The following is a 22,500-nucleotide window of genomic DNA, read 5'->3' as shown; positions in this document are numbered from 1 at the left end:
CTTCTCGCCACCGTGTAATACCCTCTATGTAAAAACTAGCGATAATAAGCTAAACTTCCGACGTTTCAGCGAGTTCATAACGGTCAACACTAATTTCCATCCCCAAAACTGACATTGGACATTTCGTAACGACATTACACGACGCATTATGCCATGTTAATATTGACAAGCTTACCGCTCTAAAAACAATGAAAACAAGCAGAATGACAGCTTTAGTTCATCAAGAAATAGCGTTTCTAAGCTATGCCGCACTGATCTACAGTATTTAGGTCTAAAAACCCCGTTGAAGAAGGTTAACTTTCAATTGTTTTGCTAGGTACTATTATGTCAATACTCTAAAAATTTCGACTTTCCGGGAGCTTGTCTCGTTGGTCTAGAGGATATCGGAAACTGCAAGGTGAAGCCATCGATCCGGGTTCAACTCTTTGCCTCGCCTATTTTGAATCTTCTCAGCTTGTTTAAAATCTTTGTTTCATTGAAGTAGATTTGAAGTCTAAAGTAGACTGTACGTCGTATAAGTTGAATAAAAAGGGAAATGTCAGTTTGAGGGATGGAAAGAAGTGATGATCGTTCATAACAAGTACAACATACTCCAAATTTGCATAAGTGGAGGAGAGCTACACAAAGACTTTAGCTCGGATTGAATCTGTTTGCACGTTCAGCCGTGGTCGACGTGACTATGGTAGTGAAGAAGTAGACCTTAGACCTTACTCTCCATTTGGGGTGCTCGGTTTAGGAGGTGGGTGCCCATCCTGCCCTCAGTTTTAACATGGAGAAAGGATGGAATGCTTCCCTTTTAATACCTGTGTCAACTCAAGAGTTACTGACCAACGTTTGCAATGGTGCGAAATGGTATGAAATGACGTGGTCATACCATTTTTAAAATTCAAAAGATTTTCACAAGCATATGCATGGGCAAAGTTCCACCTCCCCAGGGGTTTAAAATGCACACAATTAATTAAGAGATCAGGCAACTTTTACCCCACACACCTTTTTACCTACTAGAAGTTTTAAGAAATCGTCCATTTCATTGAATTATTTTGCATTGGTCCAGTCCCTCTGTGACAAAATATCACAAAATCAACATGTACAACTTTAAAGTAAAGAACGTTCCATTTGTTTGGTTCCAGGCCCTAGCAAGAGTCCATCACCCAAGAGTAAGATTTACCCAAATTGTCCTAGTCGTCATCAGCGTCAGAAAAGTGTCTGGTTTTGAACCACATTTTGCGGGAAAATTTAACAATAAACAAATCGGCTAACTCAATGTTGTGCCCGATTCAAACCCTTTGGGAATAAAGCGTTTTGTTCCAGGAATTTCCGTCTCATTTAAATGTGAACACTACATTAAAATTTTTGTAATTTCAAAACATTTATACTTTCCTAGGTTTTAGCTTATAGACATTTGCCTCCCGAAACAATCAATTCGCTTATTTAGCTTTGGCCAACCTTACAGAAACACAGAAAATACACATTCCCCGAGACTGTCACTTAATGATATTGTAAATGGAAAGTTGATATAGCAAGCTTAAGAGTATACATGTCACCTGAGAAACATACCGCAAAAGTTTGGAGTTATTTTCAAGAGCCAAAATAACACGACGTTTTCTATAAAGTGATTAACTAATCCTGGAACAGATGCTTACAAAACAAGGCACAAATGTAAGGACTTGAACAGTATCTTAATACTACTGAAATCTCATGGTACTTTAACTATAATTGGCATGATATCTTGTGTCTGACAGCTACTGAGGTATCAATGTTTGAATTGTTTTCAATAACTCATATAATCGAAGAAAGGAAAATAACATATCGACGTATCATAGTCCAAGTAAGTTTTTCACGTTTTGGACATCGTTTCTGAAAAAGAAAAACAAGGAAGAAAGAAACAAGTAGTGGATTAAATGCAAATAACGAATTTCGTTCTGATTGACAAGTAAACAATATAACGATTTTCTTAATTCATTCATTTAACTGTTTGTGCTAGAGTTAATAGCAACAATTCCTATTCACTGCTACCTTGACATGTAGACTTGAAGACCTCAATAAGTCACTTCACTTCACATAAGCAATCGACAATCACCGATCAGTTTCACAGTCACTCCATCATAACACGGGCTCAAACAGCTAGCTATCTGCAGGAAGCTGAAGTAGCTGACTTGGTGAATGCAGACAATATTTAATTTAGGTATTAGCCAAAGCAGTTTCAGTAAAAATATCCACTCTGGCAACCGTTTTTAAAGCCATTTCTTTGTGAAGAACATTCCTGCTCCTTTCGACAACTTCCTGTTTAAAAACATGTACAAAGTACAGCGATTCAGTCATTAAAGTTATATTTAAATAGCACTTACCATTCTTTTCGTGTTCGAGCTGCCCAAACTCAAAGGTGACATCATCGCCGATTAGCACAAATGGCGCCCAGTATTTTATGGCCGAATAATTCTTTGTCTCCTGAAGAGATTTCATAGCATGGTGAAGAGCTGTACTTGCACTTTTTCTATCTGCCAAGTGTTGGTAAAAACTCTTCATGAACAAGAAGGTCGCCTCGTCGTCGATTGCCCAGAGTGACACCAGTACAGACCGGGCACAAGCACACAGGAAAGCCCTGGCTATTCCCACAATACCCTCAGATTTTACCTCTCCCTGGCCACTATGACAGCAACTAAGCACAACCAGTCTTGCCTGAAGGTGAACTGCTTGAACATCGCTCAATGATAACATGTAATCTTCCTCTTCGGGGATCTTGGATGTGCGTTCGGGATTTGGGGCCAAAGCAATTTCTCCAGATCCGTCATCCCCATGTGCAGCAATGTGGATTAAGGCAACTGACTTCATTCTTCTCAGCACCTCAGCTTTGGTTGCATTTTTTCCTGTAAGAGGCACAGTCTGCAGAAGTTCTCCAATTATATCCACCTCTTTTTTCGCACACGGCAGCTGTCCATACATGGGTTCACCAGTGCCATAAGTGACTTCGCTCAAGCACGGATCGCCTACAAGCAGCGCTTCATTCTTACTTTGGAAGTCGTCAGGTGCTATAGTGATCAATTTTAAAGCAGTCAGCGAGGGAATTACACGGATCCTGACAGAGTCACTCATTGCAGAAAAGGGAGCCAGGCAAAAGTGTCCATCAGGAACAAACACCAAGTCATCACCCTGGATCAAGTCTGCTATAGGACTGACTAAGACATCATACAAAGGCTGCAAAGAGTGCACAGAGAAGCTCAAAGACTGAAAAGTTTCTTCAACACTTTCCCTACTGCTCGAGAAGTCGCTGCGTTGTCTGTCAAGCGAACGATTCTCACATCGTACAACGGTCCCCGCATCGATCTGTTTAAAAGTACTTTCCATCAGAGACTTGGCACTTCCACTTTCGATTTTCTTTTGTCTAAAATTTATCCCGATATCATCTCTTAGCAACCAGAAGCTGATCGTGTTCCCTTCAAGTGCTGTGAAAACAGTTTGTGAAGGTAGATCTTTCATAACCAAAGAGATAGTTACCTTCATCATAGGGTTCTCGTCAACGCTGTATTGCATCTTTAAAATGTCTGCCAAAGCCTGTGCTCGTCCTTGCTCAGCAGCATACAAAGCTTCATCAACCTCTTTATTCTTCAAGAGTGCTGTCCACAGAGCAGTGTACACAAACCCCTTTGTGTCACGAAAGCTTATTTTCCATGCATCCTCTGACTGAAGAAGACACCTAACTTCATCAAAATAATAAACGCTTAGACGATAGTAATTAAGAGCTTTGCTCACGGAGCCAAAAAACTTATGAACATGACCAATATGATAACATGCGATTCCCAGCCCTATTGGGTCCTCTATTTCCTGGCAAATACTAAGATATTGATGGTGGTACTCTATGGCTTGCTTGAAATTACCAAGACTTTTATAAGCATTGCCGAGATTGCCATAGGCTGCTCCTTCTCCGGCCCTGTCCCCTACCTCTTTTGCAATACTAAGACGTTGATGGTGGTACTCTATGGCTTGCTTGAAATTACCAAGACTTTGATAAGCATTGCCGAGATTGCCATAAGCTCTTCCTTCTCCGGCCCTGTCCTCTACCTCTTTTGCAATACTAAGATGTTGATGGTGGTACTCGATGGCTTGCTTGAAATTACCAAGACTTTTATAAGCATTGCCGAGATTGCCATAGGCTGCTCCTTCTCCGGCCCTGTCCCCTACCTCTTTTGCAATACTAAGATCTCGATGGTGGTACTCTATGGCTTGCTTGAAATTACCAAGACTTTGATAAGCATTGCCGAGATTGCAATAAGCTCTTCCTTCTCCGGCCCTGTCCCCTACCTCTTTTGCAATACTAAGACGTTGATGGTGGTACTCTATGGCTTGCTTAAAATTACCAAGACTTTGATAAGCATTGCCGAGATTGCCATAGGCTGCTCCTTCTCCGGCCCTGTCCCCTACCTCTTTTGCAATACTAAGACGTTGATGGTGGTACTCTATGGCTTGCTTGAAATTACCAAGACTTTGATAAGCATTGCCGAGATTGCCATAAGCTCTTCCTTCTCCGGCCCTGTCCCCTACCTCTTTTACAATACTAAGATGTTGATGGTGGTACTCTATGGCTTGCTTGAAATTACCAAGACTTTTATAAGCATTGCCGAGATTGCCATAGGCTGCTCCTTCTCCGGCCCTTTCTCCTACCTCTTTTGCAATACTAAGACGTTGATGGTGGTACTCTATGGCTTGCTTGAAATTACCAAGACTTTGATAAGCATTGCCGAGATTGCCATAAGCTCTTCCTTCTCCGGCCCTGTCCCCTACCTCTTTTGCAATACTAAGATGTTGATGGTGGTACTCTATGGCTTGCTTGAAATTACCAAGGCTTTTATAAGCATTGCCGAGATTGCCATAGGCTGCTCCTTCTCCGGCCCTGTCCCCTACCTCTTTTGCAATACTAAGACGTTGATGGTGGTACTCTATGGCTTGCTTGAAATTACCAAGACTTTGATAAGCATTGCCGAGATTGCCATAAGCTCTTCCTTCTCCGGCCCAGTCCCCTACCTCTTTTGCAATACTAAGACGTTGATGGTGGTACTGAATGGCTTGCTTGAAATTACCAAGACTGTTATAAGCAATGCCGAGATTGCCATAGGCTGCTCCTTCTCCGGCCCTGTCCCCTACTTCTTTTGCAATACTAAGATCTTGATGGTGGTACTCTATGGCTTGCTTGAAATTACCAAGACTTTTATAAGCAATGCCGAGATTGCCATAGGCTTTTCCTTCTCCGGCCCTGTCCCCTACCTCTTTTGCAATACTAAGACGTTGATGGTGGTACTCTATGGCTTGCTTGAAATTACCAAGACTTTTATAAGCATTGCCGAGATTGCCATAAGCTTTTCCTTCTCCGGCCCTGTCCCCTACCTCTTTTGCAATACTAAGACGTTGATGGTGGTATTCTATGGCTTGCTTGAAATTACCAAGACTTTTATAGGCATTGCCGAGATTGCCATAAGCTTTTCCTTCTCCGGCCCTGTCCCCTACCTCTTTTGCAATACTAAGACGTTTATGGTGGTACTCTATGGCTTGTTTGAAATTACCAAGACTTTGATGAGCATTGCTGAGATTGCAATAAGCTCTTCCTTCTCCAGCCCTGTAACCCACTTCCTTAAAAATGGCTAATGCTTCTGTGTAATTTGTTATGGCCTTATTAAAGTCAGCTGTGTCCTGATAGTATCTACCAAGATTGAAATAAGCCAAACCCTTGCCTCGTCTGTCTCCCTCCTTTTTTGCAATGCTAAGTTCTTGCATATGCCGCTCCAAAAGATCCAACTTTTTATCCACCATTGTTGATAATCAAAACCAGGAAGTTTTTCTCAGAAATCTGGGGTGCACCTAGAAGATAAATGAACGAAAAGACAATAGGTCCAATGCTCTGAGTACAGGATGCTAAACTGGCAAAGCAAGGTTAATTGAACAGTGAAGGAATAACTATCTTAAGGTAGTATTTCGAAAGAATTATGCCTTTCTTCATCAGGGTTTCCCAAGGAATGATTTCGGCTAATGGAGACAGTTGTTACAGAATAAATACTTGGGCATTTAACAGACTAAGAGCGTTTTATACAATAATAATCACCGCACATTAAAAATAGAAATTCTATTATGTAAATGAGGGAAAAACAGCCTATAGAAAAGCGATGGCATCCCATTTCATCTTTCTTATCGAAAGCTAATTAAAAGTTCCTAACAGGAGGGGATGCCATTAAGAGTGTAATATTCAATTTTCTGAAATTGACGTCAAACTCATAATTTTTTATTTCATGTCTAAATCTATCCAATGTCGAAATTGCTTGTTTTTCCATCACAATTTTTTCTGTCTAGATACCTGGTTACTCCATGTATTTTGATCCAGAGACTTTGAATGAGCTAATTGAACTGCTCACACGTTTTCATTGAGAAAGGCTGCTCGTCAGGACAGAATTGGCCGTTTTTATACCAGAGATGCATAATCCGGCCATTCAAATTATGCCTTTCCCTCTCTTTCTCCAGAAGCCAAAATCATTCCTTGGGAACCCTGATGAAGAAAAGCATTTTCTTTCGAAAATTTGGCTTAAGATAGTTATTCCCTCTCACTGCTCAATTAACCTTGCTGTGCCAGTTTAGCATCCTGTAGTCAGGACATTGAAACTATTGTGTTTTCGTATTTCTCGGCGTTGTTTAAAAAAGTATGTACGCAATGCGTACATGTGGGTAGCCACTTAGACACTGTACTACCAATGGAGTCTTAATAGCCCTTTCACTCCCAATAGTGCCACTTATAGATTTTACTCTGTCTAACGCCAGACGATTTTACTCGTCAATGGGGAACCCCACGGGACTGAAAGGGTTAAGTATGCTGTTCGTTTTCATTTGGGTTCTAACCATTTACTATACTACCTCTCTACGAACTTCATTGGCTTCCCATTGCCTATCGAATCAGGTTTAAGATTTGGGTACAACGATTTGTCCACGGCATTGTGATCCGATTTGGAGAAGTAATAACAAAAATTGTGCCTGCCCACACGAATGGGCATCACACATGGCAGTGAAAGGGGAGCGCGGATTAACACTTAACACCGGCTAAAACCAAACTGGAATGCAAAATTACAAACTGGAATGTTTGATTCAGTACAGTTTTAACCAATAGGAATCAAATATCAAGTGGTGGCTTATCAGTACTGAATCAATCGACTGTTTCATACCCTCTCCGCCAATCGTAATTCTTGTGATGACAAGTTGTCTGGCTCAAATCAAACCACAACTGAAGCAGTTTTGTCCAAGCCAATGAGAAGCAACCACGTTCCAGGGTTCTCCTTATTAGGCGGTAACCGGTAAAATCTACCGCTTGTAAGAGCACTTATTACCGCCTGCAAACTCTCAGAAGTCGCTTAACCGTTGCAGAACGTCCAACATTAACCAAATGCTTTATCGATTTGAAAAGGCCCCAACCAGTTGTGCTCAAAACTAGGGAGAGCCCTGTGTTCGTGCCAATTTTTTTACACATTATTTATTCTTTAATTTCTTTATGAACATAAAGCAATCTTTGACTCACCGTCAATATTGAAACTGTTTATGACCTTCAAGCAGACAATTTTCATACTGACTGCTAAATCACTGTTTAATTTATGGGAGCAAAAATGACTTGTAATACGGACTTGTTCCTTACCAGCCAAAACGCAGTCAAGGCATGCTATTTTTTGAGAAAGCCGCATTACTTATAATTTTTACACACGCGCGCACGGATAATTAAAGAAAAAACAGCAATTACATGTACTTACTTCGCCCGTTGTGGATGAATGTTGGCATTTGCAGGCAGATCTGGATTTGATCCCAATCAAACAAACACTTATTAAGCCCTTAATGTACGAGCTCTTGCGATGAATTGCACGCCCCCTAGAACCTTTGTAATAAGAAACATCGACTGCTTTACTTGCCGTGTCTTAGTCAAGGAGCATTTACGTTCGCGACACTAGCCCCAGTGCCGAACTGAACAAAAGTGGTTTTTGCGCAGTTTGCGTCAGATAGAGTGAATTCAGTAGAATGGCTGGTGCTGCAGTGCCTTAGTCGACTTACGGTAAAATTGAGCTGAGTAGAGTGGCTAGTGCCGCAGTGCTGCGGTGCTTACCTCATGGATTAAAGAACGAGGTATATACAACAATACGACTGCGGCCGCACTGTGGCAGCGATGTTTTTAGGGTCCATTTCTTGTGGCCGGGTTTTGACATTAAGTCTGTGATAGGTAGATTTCACAAAGAGATTTCCTGCTCAATCTTAATTTAAGTGATTTAATTTACAGCTCACCCGCACGTGCGAGCAAAAGCCCAGCCTCTGTATCCAGAGAAGAATCCAACACTTTATAAGTTCTCATGTGTGCCTTGATGTCCTTATCACATTTTGCTACTATTACGCATTGAACGTTTGCTGGATTGTCAGAACTTGGGCCACAAATTCCCCCAACAAACTCAGAATAGAACCGCATGCAGTCATAATGGTCTGTGTGCTTTGTCCTTATCTCTTGCGTGACAGCTCTGACGACACAATCACGGCACAACTCACGAAAGTCATGAAGCGTTCGACTGGTTCAATGGTTGTTTGAGGGCTTAAAGGAAAATCCAAGAAGCGTATGCTTACATAAAGGGGGATACCTTTCTTTGTTTGTTTTGCAGGTATGTTCACAAAGTGAATTAAGGAAACTTGTTTGCGCAAAAATATGGAATGGAATGAATCTTGCTAGTATGCAAATTTTTAGGTCAGTTATTTTAATTACCGGATATGTCAGTTAAATTTCAATGACACGTTCCCCTTGACCTACAGTAGTTCCAGTCAATTCACGTTGTATTGTATCAGTAAACCTAGAGTCTCGAATTGTTTAGTGAATAAATCGAGATAAGCGTGTGTGATTTCAATATACCTCGCCTCTGCTTTGGTGGTCAAAGGTCGACTTTTGTTGACAAACAGCATGTTGAAATTGGGCCTCAAAAATCCTCCGTTTCATTTACCCAAAAATTTTATTGAATTTAATTGCAGAGGAAACATTGCTTATTCCGGTGATTATAGTCTCGTTTGAGAAAGCCATGTACCAAGATGCTTTTTGACGGTCGAATCTCGCACAAATTTGGCACTGACCCCTTGCAAAATGAATTTCAAGCTTTCTGTTAAGTTCTGTAAATTTCTAAAATGTGACAGCCTTATTCCAGAGTCAAATTCCAGCTTTTATTCCAGAAATTGTTTTCCAGTTTTGCAAGTTTTGGGTTCTTTCAAAAGCTGGAAATAGCTTGAATTTCATACATCTATCAGGTGCTGCCAGAAAATGACAGTTTCTTCCAAACTTCATTTCTTGCAGGAAACTGGAAATAGACTAGCAATAGTCTACAGCTTGTTAACAATTTTAACCTTTCTCAAATGAAACAAATTTTTAGTTTATTACAGTTTCTATTCTATAAATTCAACTCTTTTCAGATAAAAACTTAAAGAAATGTTTAGCATGCAGTTTCTTATTATGTATAAAATTTAAGTAAGAAAATTCCTTTGTAGAACCAGACATATGTAAACGCTATGTAAAGTTTATCATATAACTATGTTGAGCTATATAAAGGCTATTTATTGCTCCTTACTTGCTATGTAATAACTATGTAACTTGCTACATTACATAGTTAAGTCTGTGTAAAGCATATGCCATTACTATTGCAAAACCATTTAAAGGTCACATAGCTCTCTGAAATAGCTTATGAATGTGAATGTGATATCTTTCGAGTTAATACATTTACTTAGCTTATGCAATGTCCTTTAAAGGCTCCAAACTTTGAACATAAAAGCACTCTGTACATGGAGAAATGAAAAAGAAAGCTTTTATTCCGATGTATTCAATAGGTTGTGAGAAAAACCAATCAACGGATTACCTTGTTGGATGCTCTCTGAGTCTCATAATCGGCCTTATTCCAAAAGGAACATGATGCATTACTCTCGAAAATTACACACTCCAAGGCAGCACTTAATCCTTTCAATGAACTCCAGTATCTTTCGAATCTTGCTCCGTAGAAAGATTGTCATCCTCCGCCATCTTGGATAACACGTGAGAGACAGGATCGGGAACTAGTGCTTCCTTTTCGTTTTGGTCAGCAGTCAGCAGCATGGCGCTTATCCATAGGGCGGTGAAACGGGCATTCCGCTCTTGGTCCAATGTGCGATGCGGAGAAGGACTGGTACGAGCGCTCCTTCCACATTTCCGGTGCAATTAATGGCTGCCAAAAATATCCTCTTGACGAACCAGAAATCAAGTTTTCTTTCTTTATTTTTGGGCCACCATTAGTGTATCATTTAAAGGTCTTTTTGATATTTTTGACCCAAAACTCAATACTATTTTGTCTGTCTAGTATTTTCGTCGGAATCTGCTTAAATTTGAGTGAAGTAAGACAGTGTCGAATGCAGGTATGTCCCGCTTACCGTAACCAAGGGTAACCGGTCGTTTCGCCAACGTGTCAGCTCGCCAACGACCTGTTCGCCAACGTATGAAGTCTATTTGCCAACGTCTAATAATGTCAGTTCGCCAACGCTTATATGTCAATTCGCCAACGTCCAAAATACTTTGTGAAATAGATCTAAATTTTATTTACAAATTACCAAAAGAAGATAATGTGACCTTTGATCCAAGATGAATTGTTTGATTCGGCTTGAAAATGTTCGTTTCACTCTCCCCAATCTCTCTCTCTCCCTCTCTGTCTCCCACGCCATCCACGGCTTTATTTGTGAACATAAACCGGCTGTAAAACCTTGTTATTAAACATTTGCATAGTTAAAGAGCCATCGAGTTGAAATATGTTTGTTTGATTACGTGCTTAGAAACGTTCACTTGTTTCCTGTAAATTTCGCCTACGTGTTTGTTCTACTCTCACAGAGGGTTTTTGCATTGTTTGAAACACTGATTAAATATTTGCGGCAAAACTGTTTCCTTCCCCCACTCAACTATTAAATGTTCCCCCTACAGCCTGCTTCTCTACCGGTCTCTTTTCTCTCAGTTACGGGAAGAATTAGAAACGCGATAAAAACAATGTGAGCTCATTAACTTCGCTTGTGCGGCATGTTGGAAAGGAGATGAGAACTTTTTCAACTTGAATAGGATATTGTTTAAACGTTTAATGATATGTAACTACAACAAAGAACAGATAACACCAACAATATCTGCCAATCAAATTCCTGCGATTTTGATCCGGCTTAATCAGGCATTGCTGTATAAAAGGGCTGTGATTTTTTGTTCAATTCAACCCACTCATCTTATCGAAGTATTTTCGCTGATCAAATATGTTTACAAGAGTCACTCGAGATGGAAAGCTATTATTGTATCTATTGCAATGAGGAAGTAACAGCGAGACTGGAAGTGCTCCTCTGCGATGGCTGCAACAAATGACAACATCAACGTTGCAACATGGGAATTTCGATACAGCAGTATAGAGATGCTGTTAAGACCGGATTAGAGGTGGTTTGGCGATGCCTATATTGCAGTGAGATCACTGATCCAATTGGGGAGAGTAGCAGAATCGAGGAAGAGATGGATGCCTTTGACATTCCGCCATCTTTTGGTATGCTTGTTTTTTCACTTTGTAAAATTAAGCATTCCTTACTTGTTAACCTCATTTTCTCGCGCGCTTACCGGCACGAGTTTCAAAAAAGAAATCTAAGACGACATTTGGCAAAAAACCAACTCCTCGTGGTTAATGAGACAGTTGAGGTGGTCGTCCTAGGTTTTAATGTTCCAGATCAAGGTGTCTCTTCTAACCCTAAAACAGCGATGAAAATGTTCTTTAAAAGAATACCGAGGCTGTTGAAATTGAAATTTGTAGACGACGTTTCAACGTTTGGCTAACGTCATTATCAAGTCAAAAAAGTGAAAGATAAAAAATGTTTAAATACTAAAACGACAATAGGTGATGGAATGTTCTTAAACAAAGAGCTTTCCGTGAATGGAATCAGTCTGCGTGGAATCTGTGTGTTGAGACTAGAATTGCTGCTTGATGAAAAGCATCTCATAGACGAGAAAGTCAGATTTTCCTTCCTTTTTTTTAGGTCATGTTAGATGAACTGACCTCCCTAAGCCTGCGCATGTGGCTAGAGCTGCCAACCGACTCCGACAGAAACTCAGACCCAAGCAACCGAAAGATCTGGACTTCGAACTGGTCGAGGAATGTCTCCCTCCCAGTTTCTTCCAAGCCGACCTGACAGTTAAGCAGAGAAGGCATCTGATCTTCGCCAGACAGGAGCAGCTAAATACCCTGGCCAAGGCTAAATCCTGGTACGTGGACGGAACCTTCAAGCTTGTGTGACACCCATTCAAGCAGCTACTGACGGTGAATGCTTTCGTCCGATCCGGGGAATATGCAAAGCACGTCCCACTTGTGCTTGTCCTGATGGCCAACAAGAAAGAAAAAGACTACAAGAAGGTATTAATCACTGTTTAGTTATAAATTAATAAAACTGAGAAAACATTATGCAGTCTATTGAGCATTAAAGTAAAGATAAAGACATAACGCAATATTCGGAATCGAACTGGGAAAACAGTTTCCAAGTATTATAGTAAGGAATCGAACTCGAAAACGTTATGCATATGCAGCTTCCAAGTATTAGTAAAACTATCTAAACCTCTTTCTACTAATCAATATCCTAGCATTTGTGTCCGATGAAAAACTGAAGCAGTATCGAAACAGGCGAGGCTATTCGACAGCTGGGAGAAGTACGAAAGGAAAGAGAAGACCGCCGCACAGTTGCTGAAAACATGCTCACATCTCAACGGCGCCACTCGTGAAAACTGAAGAAGTCAGTAAAAATCACAACCAAAAAACGGCTCCTTTAGGAGCCACCAAGTTTGCAAAAGAATATGACCAGCAATAAACCATCAATTAAGAAAACTAATAAAATTTGAGGGGGGATTGGGGCGCATTGAAAGGTTCAATAACAAATATGGCGGTTCACATCAACAATCCCTCTCATGAAGTGAATTGCAAGTTATCTAATTGACAATTATTTTCAACGAAAAAGGTGTTTTTGGACGTTGGCGAACCGACTTCATACGGTGGTGAAACGACCGGTATTCTGACCAAGCCGTGTTCCGCTGCTTCTTTTAGGAGTACTCCACATTACTCCACTCTAAATTTTACATATGTTTAAGATCGATAGCTTTTACATAACATAGTAAAAAACCAGGTGGATATATTTGGATATAGCAGCGTTTCAGAACTTCAAACATGCTTACTTAAAATCGCGCGCGACGAATCGGATTCCCCGCCGCAGTCAATTTTACCAACAATATTTTAAAACTATTTGCAAGATTTCACCCGCTTGGGAAAATCAACAAACAACAAATACGGTTTAATCAGGGCGCTTGTAATTCCATCTTGATAATTTAAATAAAATACGAGTAAAGCTCGCTGTTAATACTCTGTCCGAAAAAGTTTGCAAAGACATGGCTTTGCATGAAAACACCACAGAAAAGATACAAGAATTTATGAAAATGTGAAATGCTTTGGAATATCTTCAAAGATAACAGTCCACTGCAGTCAATAACAGATCAACGTGTTACCAACTTAAACCAACTACTTAATTACTTTAAAGCCTGGAAACAAACATTCCACAGAAGGACAGATGTGTAAGAACACTTCATAACATGGCAAACCATGTCCTTGCCCCCTTAGGTATGACTATGCAAAAAAGCCATACTATTCCATGGCAACTCCTTCATATTTTGTACCATCTGAGGACAAAGCAATGATTCCAGTTCCTTGTAGAATATCCTCCCCTGAAGAAAAGCAATTTGTTGCCTATCACTACTGCTACGTTTTAAGACTTCCCATTGTCTTCCAAACCCCATATTGTTTTCTTTGCCTTTGTGCAGTTTGGCCCCAACAAATAAGCTAACCTGTGGCTGATCAATATGATCACATTTTGTTCCACTGTGTGAAACATAAATAAAATAATTAAGAGCATGAGCCCTGGAACATACCTTGAAAAATAACAATGACTGTATTTATTGTTAGGCTTGACTAGCAACACCACACAGAGAACTTAAAAAATATAGCATAACTAATTCACACTCAAGGATCACAGGCATCTATTTTTGGGGATCTGAGGGCTTATTTAAAGAAAAGAAAAAAAATGTGTGTCCGATCTAGCCCTTTTACTCAATCAAATAGTACATATCGATACAGTAACTCTCTGTTTCATATTGTTTTCAAGGCGTCAGTAAAAGGCCTTAAAGGACTTCTACATCTGCATCTAGTGAGTACATATTCCAGCACTCGGCAAGGTCCCTTTTTGACTTGTGGCTGTTTCTGCTTAGGTGGCCTCATACACCACGAGCCTTCTTGCAGATATCACCGCCAAGTCGGCCACTTCTGCTGAATAATTTTTATGGTCAAATATTTGTTAATCCCTCCTACGTGATTCAGTTTTTCATACATGTACTATCTGGCTGTTTCTGTGATTAAAGTTTTTAATTTCACACAGAATTTGTTCATTTGTTAGCCTTATTTTGGGGTTGAGAGTTTGCTTTGTAAATTTCTCCCCCTCATTCTACAGACTAACCCTAACTTTTGTGTATGATGTTTCCTCAACTCAGCCACCATTCACACACAATATTCCCCTCAAACTACCTGCTAATTAGTGAATGTTTTAGTTAGTGGAGAGAAACCCCTTCTTGTAAGGAGGATTCTTCTATCAACGCCAATTAAGAAAGCTACAAAGGTTGCTAGGTTAACTGCTGCTTCATGTATTACTATTAAATAACCAATCTTAATTTCACTTGAACAGTTCATCTTTAATTTAATATGGCTCCTTCTTGGGGCACTAGACACAAATGGTAACATAATTATTGTTTAACTACTGTTTGTAAGACATTATGTTTTGGTGAAATATTGTTTCTTGTAGCCTGTTGCCATTATTTTATGTCATCTGTATTTCGTACACGAAGTAGATGTTTTTGCCATACATTCCGACTCCCCTCAGAGGGTTTTTGATTCAAATGCTTAACCACTCTGCAAAATTCCAGTCTTATTGATTGAGTTATAGAGACTATAATCCAAAAAAAATACATTTATCACTCTTTTGTAAAGGTCATTCAAAAAATGAGGGCGCTAGCATTTATGACTTTGTAATATCTTGTCTCATATTTCCAGTTTCAATTTTTTTTTTTGATTTTGCAAATTAGACTATTGTAGGACTTATTTTCAGATAATTAATAATGGTAAGAGGAAACAATATTTAGCTCTATTTTCTATTTTGTTTTGAAAAGACAGAGAACGAATCGAACACCTTACGTGGATCTGTGATCAACTCTGCACAGTCTTCAGGTAAGAAAAAATAATTGGAAATGTGACAGCCAAGGCTTATTTGAAAGAAAGCTTGTCGTCTATTTTGTGCTTCATTATTCAAGGAAAAGGTTCTTCATGGAAACGGTTTGATCCCGAAATCTTAGTTTGTTGTAATATTGCGCATATTTTACACGCCTGAGTTTTTTCTCTTCACGCACGTAATGAAATAGGAAGGGGTTTTTGCCTCTAATAGCAAATATGTTGTTTCAAAAAACTGTTCACTGGAAAAGGTGGCCTTTATGAATTCATAACTACTGTTTGCAAGACGTTATGTTTTGGTGTGATATTGTTTCTTGTCGCCTGTTTCCATTATTTTATGTCATCTGTATTTCGTACACGAAGTAGATGTTTTTGCCATAAATTCCGAAATCTAGCACTTCACGTTACACTACACTCCCTTCAGTTAATCATGTTTTATAATATGCAAGCTTACCTGGATACTTTTTATGGCAATAGTAAAGCATTTTCGTGTCAAAAATGAGGTTAGCGTCTTTCTGTTGTGCTAACTTAATTAAATATAAATATACATTCTGCCTCGTGAGTTTGTTATTCTCGTTAACCAGCAATGGCATCGAAAGGCATTGCAACACGAACGGCGTTTTAGTGCATCTCATGTTGTTTGTTTCAATTAAATGTTTCGCTGTAAAAGGATTCTGTGATATTTTCTGCCTTTGTGAATTATATCATGTTGTGTATTGAATTTTCGAGCTTAAGGTTGAGATGTGATACGGGAGGATATTTTTAGTACTGCTTTGTAAGCAGGACAGGTTCACGAAAATAAACAGGTCTGTTGGAAGCGTGCTTGAGTTTCAACAAAATGAGCTCCAAAATCAGCAAAAAATTGTGGAGGGTTGTCCAATACTCACAAATAGACTCCGTTGGTGTTAGTACTGATAAGAAGAGTCTCCATTGGTACGATTGGCACCACTAGAAACTAATGTCGTTCCAATGGTTCTACTGGTGAACATGCATCTCATTAAAGGCACTTAGATCATTTTGTAGTGTGTTGTGGCTGGGTACAGGGCATATCCGATGGATCATTGCTACCAATGGTACGATTGGTATCACTAGAAAATGATGTCATTCCAATGGTTCTACTGGTGAACATGCATCTCATTAAAGGCACTTCGATCATTTTGTCATGTGGTGTGGCTGGATACAGGGCAATTCCGATGGATCATTGGTACCAATGGTACGATTGGTACCACTAGAAAATGATGTAATTCCAATGGTTCTACTGGTGAACATGCATCTCATTGAGGGGACTTAGATCATTTTGTCAAGTGGTGTGGCTGGGTGTAAAAGCGAACTTGTTTTTTGTGGTTGGCTTTAGAACGAGGAATATTAATAATAATTATTGCGTACATGCTTTTTCTTTGTTGTAAAAGCCAACTTGTTTTCCGTGGTTGGCTTACAGAACGAGGAATATTCATGATAATTATTGCGTGCTTTTACTTGGTGTAAAGGCCAACTTGTTTTGCGTGCTTGGCTTATTAAGGACGAGGTACATTCACAATAATTACAGCGCGCTTTTACTTGGTGTAACAGCGAACTTGTTTTACCTGGTTGGCTTTAGAACGAGGAATATTCATAATAATTATTGCGTACATGCTTTTTCTTTGTTGTAAAAGCCAACTTGTTTTGCGTGGTTGGCTTACAGAACGAGGAATATTCATGATAATTATTGCGCGCTGTTACTTGGTGTAAAAGCGAACTTGTTTTGCGTGGTTGGCTTAAAGAACGAGGAATATTCATAATAATTATTGCGTACATGCTATTTCTTTGTTGTGAAAGCGAACTTGTTTTGCGTGGTTGGCTTACAAAACGATTGAATATTCATAATAATTATAGCGCGCTATTACTTCGTGTAAAAGCGAACTTGTTTTGCGTGGTTGGCTTGTAGAACGAGGAATATTCATCACAATTATTGCGTGCTTTTACTTGGTGTAACAGGGAACTTGTTTTGCGTGGTTGGCTTATAGAACGAGGAATATTCATAATAATTATTGCGTGCTTTTACTTGGTGTAAAAGCGAACTTATTTTGCGTGGTTGGCTTATAGAACGAGGAATATTCATAATAATTATTGCGTACATGCTTTTTCTTTGTTGTAAAAGCGAACTTATTTTGCGTGGTTGACTTATAGAACGAGGAATATTCATAATCATTATAGCGCGCTGTTACTTGGTGTAAAAGCGAACTTGTTTTGCATGGTTGGCTTATAGAACGAGGAATATTCATAATAATTATTGCGTACATGCTTTTTCTTTGTTGTAAAAGCGAACTTATTTTGCGTGGTTGGCTTAGAACGAGTAATATTCATAATAATTATAGCACGCTGTTACTTGGTGTAACAGGGAACTTGTTTTGCATGGTTGGCTTATAGAACGAGGAATATTCATCATAATTATTGCGTGCTTTTACTTGGTGTAAAAGCGAACTTGTTTTGCTTGGTTGGCTTAGAACGAGGAATATTCATAATAGTTATAGCGCGCTATTACTTGGTGTAACAGGGAACTTGTTTTGCGTGGTAAGCTTATAGAACGAGGAATATTTACTGGGTTGCCGTATGGCAATCCCAGTCGGAAAGTGTGTGGCATTTGTACACCTGGCATCTCAAAAGCAAAGAGTAATGGACCTCGACAACAATCTATCGCCCGTCGAGTCGAAATCAAAGTGAGCTGTATTTCTTAAAATAATATTTACCAACTGTGCTGTTATGTAGAACACTGAAATCAAATGGAAAATTCTCTGGTAACTTATGGGTTCAACAAAGACAGAGAACGAATCGAACACCTTACGTGGATCTGTGATCAACTCTGCACAATCTTCAGGTAAAAAAAGAATAATTGGAAATGTGACAGCGAAGGATTATTTGAAAGAAAGCTTGTCTTCTATTTTGTGCTTCATTATTCAAGGAAAAGGTTCTTCATGTAAACGGTTTGATCCTGAAATTTAGTTTGTTGCAATATTGCGCATATTTGAAACGACTGAGTTTCTTCTCTTCACGCACGTAATGAAATAGGAAGGGGTTTTTGCCTCTAATAGCAAATATGTTGTTTGTTTCAAAAATTGTTCGCTGGAAAAGGTGGCCTTTATGAATTCATCATGTTTTATGATATGCGAGCGTAACTGGATAGTTTTTATGGCAATAGTAAAGCATTATCTTGTCAAAATGAGGTTAGCGTCTTTCTGGTGTGTTAAGTTAATTAAATCGTGAGTTTGTATTTGCCGTCTGCCGCGTAACCTTGATTTCCACTCTCAAAATTACCTCCAGAACCTACTTTTTGCGTAGAATAAGCTTTTAGAATGATGTTCCTGTTTTGCATAAAGCAAGCTAACAAAATCTGTAACTTGCTGAGTTCGCATTTGTTAGCGTTAACAGTATTTTCGGTCCGATGCTTCTGTTTCATGAGGGGTATATTGTTTTGGTCTCCCATCCAAACACTAACCCTGCATGACAGGGCTTAACTTCAGTGAACTTTGGTATTACAAAGCTGTCAGATGTTCAGAGGGCACACTTAAACTTGTGGTGTAAAGAAGTTGTGAGGGAACTTGAAAATTATCAACATGTCAGCCCAGAAGACAATGTTTCTCGCTTCTCTTTTATTTGTTATTCTTCAGAGCCTGAAATGTTGTAGTTCAATACCACACAATTCAGTGCCTTCTGATTTTCTGTAACACGTACCACATGCAACCCAGTGTATGCTTCACGGAAGCATCTCGCTATAATAATTATTGCGTGCTTTTACTTGGTGTAAAAGCCAACTTGTTTTTTGTGGTTGGCTTGTAGAACGAGGAATAATCATTATAATTATTGCGTGCCTTTACTTGGTCTGAAAGCGAACTTTTTTTTCACCAATAGAACCATTGGAATGACATAATTTTCTATTAGTACCAATCGTACCATTGGTACCAATGGACCATCGGAACTGCCCTGTACCCAGCTAGATCACATGAGAAAATAGTTTCACCAGTAGAACCATTGGAATGACATCATTTTATATTAGTACCAATTGTACCATTGGTACCAATGGACCATCGGAACTGCCCTGTACCCAGCTAGATCACATGAGAAAATAATTTCACCAGTAGAACCATTGGAATGACATCATTTTCTATTGGTACCAATAGACCATCATAATTGGGAAAATATTGAAAGTCCCCTTAATGAAATGCATATTCACCAACAGAACCATTGGAATGATATTCTTTTCTATTGGTACCAATCCTATCATTGGTACCAATGGACTATCGGAATTGACGAATCGTATCCGTTTGTGTAAATTGGACAAAACTAAATTGTGACGCCGATGAACAATAAAGAAGCTGCTCTTTCCAAAATGATGGAATTAGCTGGTGATACATAACCTTGTCTAGGAGAGTAAATTTTTGACTCAGCAGAAACAATGGTCAACCCCGGGGTCAACCTCAAGAGTTTGGGCGATTGTGATCTTTGTTTTTGACTTTGCTCATTTATTGTCAAACTCTATAACACTTGACAGAAAAAGAAACTTACGAAAACCCGGTACCTTGCCATCATTTGACACAAAATTAATCACGGCGCCCGCTGAATTCTGGCGATGTCACTTTCGATTTTGCGAGTAATTTGTGCAACCAAAAGTACAATAACAAAATTGAACGTAGCAAAAATCTCCCCAAAATGTTTGTCGCTGATCGTAACTTTTTATATTCTATATTCACGGTTCAAAGTTAATGTTGTTTTCATGTCGTAAATATGTTATTCTCGAACGACCGTCCAGCAAACTTCCTTCTGCTCTTTCTAAAAACTGTGTATCAATTTACTTTTGCATCAATATTTGTTTTTGCATAAAGCAAGCTAACAAAATCTGTACCTTGCTAAGTTCGCATTGGGTAGCATTAATAGTATTTTCGGTCCAATGCTCCTGTTTTACGAAGGGGTATATGTTTGAGGTCACCCATCCAGATACTAACCCCGCCGGACAGGGAGTCACTTTAGTAAACTTTAGTAAACTTTAGTATTACAAAGCTGTCAGATGCTCAGAGGGCATGCTTAAACTTGAGGTGAAAGAAGATGTGAGGGAGCTTGAAAATTATCAACATGTCAGCCCAGAAGCCAATGTTTCTCACTTCCCATTTATTTTCTTCAATCTTTCTGGGTTCAGTACTTTGCTAGTAACCACATGTCTTCTCAGGCTATTTACCCAAGACTTCTATCATGGCACTACAATGATAGACAATACCAAGTCAATATCGTGCACTGCTACAGCTACATACATGTTTTATGCAAGGACAACTTGAATCTCCTGGAAGACAACACACAGCTCAGTTGACATTTTATATGGAATAAAGTGCTGTTTTACTTCACTACCACATGTAAGCAATGCGTGTCTAAAATTTCCAAAGAGGACAGGAATTTCTTCTTTCCGACAAATGATTAATTAATAGGCTGGTAGCCAGGCTTTTAACCTCAGAAAAGGATCTGTTCGTCGTGCGAACGTGTGAGGACCTGTGACCCAAAGGGCCTCTGCTGGTATGACTTCTGGGTGACCTCTTAAATGGTCTTAATGACCCCCCAACTTGAAAAAAAATTGTCTGGAACGGTGCACGTACCACAGGCAACCCAGTGTACCCTCACGGAGGGTCTCGTTAAATTTAAAACAAGAACCCAATTCAAAGATTTTGGCATGAATTAAATGCTTAGGTTCATGCAATAAAAATATATAACTGCTTTAAAATCTGTCCTCTAATTGTTTTTGTCTGTGAGCTATGGTAATAACTGTTAATAGCTTGACTACAATGGATTTTTTGTAGTTTCCAGCACATTTCTGATTTGCTGGAATTTTATTTTATAGGAGCAGGATGATTATGTATGTGTTGTGTATTTTCTGTTTTGAATCTATGTAGAAACTATGTTGAAACCATTTTTATTTTTGGACACAAAAACCCCATAACATAGCCTTTACATATGCTACGTAAAGGTTCCATTTGACTAGCTAAATCATAGCATTTCCTTTCAAAATATATAGATGAGGCATACGTATAACATAGCCTTTGAATAAGGCTTCTGTGTCCAATTTATGTATATCATAACATAACATACCATTTACATAAGGTCGTTAAATAGGATTTACACACATTACACAGTGTCTGGTTCTACAAGGGAAGGTACAAAACATGACTGCCTGATTACCACTAATAACCAATAACTTTATAGTTAAACAAAGTATTCAATGATCTTTGGTAGTTCTTTATACATGTACAGACAAGAAAATGATGCCTGTTTTTGTTGTGCATTTGACTGCTTAGAGTAAGAAGCTTAGTAAAGTTACTCGTGATAAATTTAAAAAGTTACCAATGGCTGAATTGCCTTAAAGGAACCAAAAGCTAAAACCATCAAGGAATATAATTAACTGGTGGGAAAAAGCAGAGGAAAATCATGAAAAAATTGGAATATCCTTGGAAAAAGCTGGAAATTAATACATGACCTTCACATGCTTTTATTTAATAGCATGCAGGAATTGCTAGAAAAATCTAAAAAGCAGCATTTGTAACAAGCTGGAAAAACCTGATTTGATCCCAGATTATGATTTCTGGAATAAAGCTGGCAATTTCTTCCCTAATTAGCATGTTTCATTAACATTCTAGAATTTTCTAGAATTTTCCAGAAAAGGAAACTGGTAAATTCTAGGAATATCTAGAAATTGTTTTTGTCATACATGTATTCTAAGAAAAATTCTGGAAATAACCAGGATATTCCAGATTTATTTTGCAAGGGTCTGTAATCAATCTAAAAAAGGTCAAGTTTTAAAATTTGGTCAAAATTCCAGTTTTGGTATATTGTACCGTTAACAGCGCTAAAGGGTGAATGAATTACTCCAGCTGTGCCATGTTGTTTTGATTTTCAAGTTACTCGTTCGTTATTTCAAAAAGAGCGATTCAAACAAGCGACATTTTGGAGTCGTTTTCACTGGCTCGCAAGGCCCCATACCGAAAAAGTCGCCGTCCAGGTAAAATAATTATCGAAACAAAGTAAAACATATTTTTCTAAAAACGGTTTTGGTAGTCCTTTATTGTGACAAAGTTTGGCAACTTTCGATTTTTTTATCTTGCACGGTCTTAGGTGAAAATTGCTGAGAGGCACTCTTAAATGTTCCTTACAAGAAGGT

The 22,500-nt window shown here is 38.9% G+C and overlaps 2 pseudogenes; one reads left to right on the top strand and one right to left on the bottom strand.

Moving 5' to 3' along the window:
• Positions 1 to 22,500, top strand: part of LOC137996205 (organic cation/carnitine transporter 2-like) — a 329,899-nt pseudogene that overhangs the window by 118,184 nt on the left and 189,215 nt on the right.
• LOC137997903 (tetratricopeptide repeat protein 28-like) overlaps positions 1 to 22,500 on the bottom strand; it is a 220,632-nt pseudogene that overhangs the window by 93,856 nt on the left and 104,276 nt on the right.

Source organism: Montipora foliosa, chromosome 3 (assembly GCF_036669935.1).
Source record: "Montipora foliosa isolate CH-2021 chromosome 3, ASM3666993v2, whole genome shotgun sequence".
Taxonomy (NCBI): Eukaryota; Metazoa; Cnidaria; class Anthozoa; order Scleractinia; family Acroporidae; genus Montipora; species Montipora foliosa.
Note: the sequence above shows the minus strand (reverse complement) of the source record. Positions and strands in the feature narration are given on the sequence as shown.